Source organism: Crinia signifera, chromosome 11, assembly GCF_055691185.1.
Source record: "Crinia signifera chromosome 11, ASM5569118v1, whole genome shotgun sequence".
Taxonomy (NCBI): domain Eukaryota; kingdom Metazoa; phylum Chordata; class Amphibia; order Anura; family Myobatrachidae; genus Crinia; species Crinia signifera.
This window is the reverse complement of record NC_139227.1, coordinates 59,861,557-59,867,556: the sequence shown is the minus strand read 5'-3', so window position 1 is coordinate 59,867,556 and position 6,000 is coordinate 59,861,557.

Genomic DNA, 6,000 nt, shown 5'->3' with positions numbered 1-6,000 from the left:
TGTCCTACACTGGACTACACTGCGCTTGAGTCGTGTCGTCACACACCCGTTCGCCTCAGTTATTTTTCACACTGGGCGCTGGTTACACCTTGGTCTTATGCATATATTTGAAATATTTCTGTACAGAAAATCTTCCCAAGTTGGTAGCTTTTCACTGGATACTTATGCAGGTATAAATCCCTTATAACACTCTATAGGAATCTATTAAAATAATGCTTGAGTTGCTTGTTTAAAAAAAATGAACAAAAAGAAAAAACTTATTTTCTTTTATTAATCACCGCCTCATTCGCAGTATATTGCTATACTGTTTAAATAAAGCTAGTGGTTAAATACTGTTCACCTTTGCGTTCCTATGTGTGCTGCATGTGCAGTACCAATGAACAGCCACGTGTGTACATGCACTGTTCACAGGCCGCCGATGAATCGGCCACCCACGTGTTCTATAGTGTATTTGCAAGGTTGCACTCGGGTTTCGCTATACGCAGTAATTGCGCCTAAATGTGGAATAAATCCCTTAACTCCGTCCGAAAGTTACGTATCAAGATGCGAAATAAATCCCGCACTTAATCCGTAAATCACGTACAAAGATGCGAAAATTTCCCGATATGGGCACGTGCGCGCGCACCTTGCGTAATACACAATAGACGCTTTACGTTACTGCAAAAGGTCCAGGACTTGTCGCCACGTGGCGTGGTCCCTGTTTTTGCGGTAACTAACAATAAACAATTATAGTTTTGCACAGAGGGGATCCTCTATGTACTATAATAAACACAGATTCCACGTGTGCGAACCTTATCGCACGTGGTACATATACTATAATAAACAAGCAGCCCAAGACACTATACCCCGTTAAACTACTTGTGGCAGGCAGAAGTACAGTCTACTAAACACTTAGGTATGATATGCTTTAACACACGTGGCTTTCACTTATTGTACTCCGGGTTCAGCGCTAGCACTTCCCGAACCCCGCACCGCCGCGGACTCGGCCTATCCAGCAATGGAAACAAATAAATACTTCCACCCTTTTGCTGGTATAGGTCGGGTCGCACGCCTGGTACTGAGTTCTGGAATGTGGAGCGGACGGACGATGCCCCCAATTGTTAATGGTGATTAAAATATAACCAGAGTGACGATAAGTGAAAAGCGTTGGTTACGTAATAAGTCCGCAACCAACGTACCCTTTATACCTAACTACGTGCGAACAAAGCGTAGCGCAGCGTAGCGTACCTTTTATTGTATTATGTATACCAAGAACCAATACCTTATTCAGAGATTCCTTCGCAGTACTTTGTCTCTAATCTGCGAATATACCTTATCGGACTGTGTCCGCAATATACCTTATCGCTATTATGCGAATAAACAGACACGACCACTGAATAGGAATAAGGAGATTAGAACTCCGTAAAAGGTTTGTATTTAAGTCCCTAATGGACAAAAGGGGGTTACAGAAATAAGAATAAACAGGTATAACAGGTGATACAATATACTAACAATGAATACTAAACAGACTCTGCTAAGGGGAGAGAAAACAGATACAAGACACAATCAGCCAATCAATACAATAAGGATAAATACCGTTAATGCAACCGTTTACCGTGGTCATCTAGTATGCGAAGCGCAGTCCGGTCAGAGCTCACTATCGTTCAGGAATGAGCGATAGTCCGGTAGGAAGGTCCAGGGAAAGTAGATGTGCCGAAGAGAGCGAGCCTGCTCCGGGTCGCCTATCTTATAGGGTCAGAAGGGGGAGGTCAAAGGCCATTCTCATTGGTCAGAGATCATATGTCCGGTCCACTGTGATTGGAGGTTAGACGCTGTACCTGGTCTGACCAGGTGCAGGGGAGTAAACTTTAAGAGTCCTTTGTTTGGTGGTTTCGGCGTCAGCAAGGATAAGAACCGGTTTGAACTAGTTTCCTTTGTTAACTACTTACAACAGAAACTGTCTCTGGAATATGGATTATGTCCATATCTCTCGGGCAATGTACATTGCGATATATTCGCAATGACCGGAATACTTCGCATAATGAGCTGAACGGAACGGTACTAAACACGATACAGATAGATGTATGCAGGGCTAACTAAGCTATGTGTGGCGTTCTAAACCTTTAACTATATTTTACTTAGGGTCAGTATGTATTTATGAATTTATGTGTGATAGTATGGCTACTCTTCTGGTCCACTTTGCCACGCATACTCGGGTATGGAAACTTTATTTGCGCAACTCTGCGAACCAAAATGGCGGCCATACTAACCTAAAATGGCGTGTGTGTAACTCGACTTCCATACCTATATGTGGATAACTTTTACACCAGCATCCCCCTGTTTAAGGCCCTTGGTTCAAGAGGTACAGCAGCTTGCGGTACTGTGCGCAAGAACCAAAGAGGCCTCCCAAAAACGCACATTGCCCAAGTAATGAGAAGGGGTGAAAGCAGGGGAATATGCACCGAAAATATGTTGTTGGTCAAATATAAGGACAAGAGGGATGTCCTTATACTGACAACAATTCACGGAGACAGTACCACCTCCGTCCCTGTACGAGGTACCAGTACCCACACCTCAAAACCTAATTGTATCCTGGATTACAATAGGTACATGGGCGGAGTGGATCTTTCAGATCAGGTACTGAAGCCGTACAGTGCCCTGCGGAAAACAAAAATCTGGTACAAGAAGCTGGCCGTGTATATCATCCAGATGGCACTGTATAACGCTTACGTGCTATTCCGTTCTACCGGCCAGAGGGGGACATTTATGCACTTTCAAGAGGAAGTCATAAAGGGCCTAATATTTGGGAACCAGCAGGCAGAGGGCCCCAGTACTTCTAGTACTGGCCCCCGTATTGTACCAGGGCAGCATTTTCCTGTTGAAATCCCCTCCACTGGAAAAAAGGGCAGGACACAAAAAAGGTGCAAAGTTTGCTATAAAAAGGGAATAAGAAAGCAAACTATTTTCCAGTGTGACACTTGCCCCGACAAACCCGGCCTATGTATAAAGGAGTGTTTTAAAATATACCACACATCTATGGATTTTTAGGTTCATAATTTCACCGTGCTTCGGGGGTCTTGCTAATGCCACATAGCACCCACCATTCATTCCACCAGAATCTGAGCCGCAAAATCCAAAAATCACTCCTTCCCTTCTGAGTCCTGCCATGCACCCAAATGGTATTTTTTGGTCACATGTGAGGCATTGCCATACTCGGGAGAAATTGGGGCACATATTTTGGGGTGCTTTTTCTCCTTCATACCTTCTGAAAATTTAAAAATTTTGAGCCAGAACTGCATTTTTGTGTAAAAAAATGTAATTTTTCATTTTCACTGCCCACTTGTATCAAAATTGGTGAAACCCCTGGGGGTTTGAAATGTACACTATACCCCTAGATGAATTCCCTGAGGGGTGTACTTTGCAAAATGGGGTGACTTGTGGGGGGGTTCCACTGTATTGGTGCAACATAGCACCCACCATTCATTCCACCAAAATCTGTGCTGCAAAATCCAAAAATCACTCCTTCCCTTCTGAGTCCTGCCATGCACCCAACTGGTATTTTTTGGTCACATGTGAGGCATTGCCGTACTCGGGAGAAATTGGGGCACAGATTTTGGGGTGCTTTTTCTCCTTCATACCTTCTGAAAATGAAAAATTTTGAGCCAGAACTGCATTTTTGTGTAAAAAAATGTAATTTTTCATTTTCACTGCCCACTTGTATCAAAATTGGTGAAACCCCTGGGGGTTTGAAATGTACACTATACCCCTAGATGAATTCCCTGAGGGGTGTACTTTGCAAAATGGGGTCACTTGTGGGGGGTTCCACTGTATTGGTGCTTTGGGGGTCTTGCTAATGCGACATAGCACCCACCATCATTCCACCAGAATTTGTGCTGCAAAATCCAAATATCACTCCTTCCCTTCTGAGTCCTGCCACTTTTTGGTCACACATGAGGCATTGCCGTACTCGGGAGAAATTGGGGCACAGATTTTGGGGTGCTTTGTCTCCTTCATTCCTTCTGAAAATGAAAAATTTTGAGCCAGAACTGCATTTTTGTGTAAAAAAATTTAATTTTTCATTTTCACTGCCCACTTGTATCAAAATTGGTGAAACCCCTGGGGGTTTGAAATGTACACTATACCCCTAGATGAATTCCCTGAGGGGTGTACTTTGCAAAATGGGGTGACTTGTAGGGGGGTTCCACTGAATAGGTGCAACATAGCACCCACCATTCATTCCACCAAAATCTGTGCTGCAAAATCCAAAAATCACTCCTTCCCTTCTGAGTCCTGCCATGCACCCAACTGGTATTTTTTGGTCACATGTGAGGCATTGCCGTACTCGGGAGAAATTGGGGCACAGATTTTGGGGTGCTTTTTCTCCTTCATACCTTCTGAAAATGAAAAATTTTGAGCCAGAACTGCATTTTTGTGTAAAAAATGTAATTTTTCATTTTCACTGCCCAGTTGTATCAAAATTGGTGAAACCCCTGGGGGTTTGAAATGTACACTATACCCCTAGATGAATTCCCTGAGGGGTGTAGTTTGCAAAATGGGGTCACTTGTGGGGGGGTTCCACTGTATTGGTGCTTGGGGGGTCTTGCTAATGCGACATAGCACCCACCAAAATTCCACCAGAATCTGAGCTGCAAAATCCAAAAATCACTCCTTCCCTTCTGAGTCCTGCCATGCACCCAAATGGTATTTTTTGGTCACATGTGAGGCATTGCCGTACTCGGGAGAAATTGGGGCACAGATTTTGGGGTGCTTTTTCTCCTTCATACCTTCTGAAAATGAAAAATTTTGAGCCAGAACTGCATTTTTGTGTAAAAAATGTAATTTTTCATTTTCACTGCCCACTTGTATCAAAATTGGTGAAACCCCTGGGGGTTTGAAATGTACACTATACCCCTAGATGAATTCCCTGAGGGGTGTAGTTTGCAAAATGGGGTCACTTGTGGGGGGGTTCCACTGTATTGGTGCTTGGGGGGTCTTGCTAATGCGACATAGCACCCACCAAAATTCCACCAGAATCTGAGCTGCAAAATTCAAAAATCACTCCTTCCCTTCTGAGTCCTGCCATGCACCCAACTGGTATTTTTTGGTCACATGTGAGGCATTGCCGTACTCGGGAGAAATTGGGGCACATATTTTGGGGTGCTTTTTCTCCTTCATACCTTCTGAAAATGAAAAATTTTGAGCCAGAACTGCATTTTTGTGTAAAAAAATGTAATTTTTCATTTTCACTGCCCACTTGTATCAAAATTGGTGAAACCCCTGGGGGTTTGAAATGTACACTATACCCCTAGATGAATTCCCTGAGGGGTGTACTTTGCAAAATGGGGTGACTTGTGGGGGGGTTCCACTGTATTGGTGCAACATAGCACCCACCATTCATTCCACCAAAATCTGTGCTGCAAAATCCAAAAATCACTCCTTCCCTTCTGAGTCCTGCCATGCACCCAACTGGTATTTTTTGGTCACATGTGAGGCATTGCCGTACTCGGGAGAAATTGGGGCACAGATTTTGGGGTGCTTTTTTTCCTTCATACCTTCTGAAAATGAAAAATTTTGAGCCAGAACTGCATTTTTGTGTAAAAAAATGTAATTTTTCATTTTCACTGCCCAGTTGTATCAAAATTGGTGAAACCCCTGGGGGTTTGAAATGTACACTATACCCCTAGATGAATTCCCTGAGGGGTGTAGTTTGCAAAATGGGGTCACTTGTGGGGGGGTTCCACTGTATTGGTGCTTGGGGGGTCTTGCTAATGCGACATAGCACCCACCAAAATTCCACCAGAATCTGAGCTGCAAAATCCAAAAATCACTCCTTCCCTTCTGAGTCCTGCCATGCACCCAAATGGTATTTTTTGGTCACATGTGAGGCATTGCCGTACTCGGGAGAAATTGGGGCACAGATTTTGGGGTGCTTTTTCTCCTTCATACCTTCTGAAAATGAAAAATTTTGAGCCAGAACTGCATTTTTGTGTAAAAAATGTAATTTTTCATTTTCACTGCCCA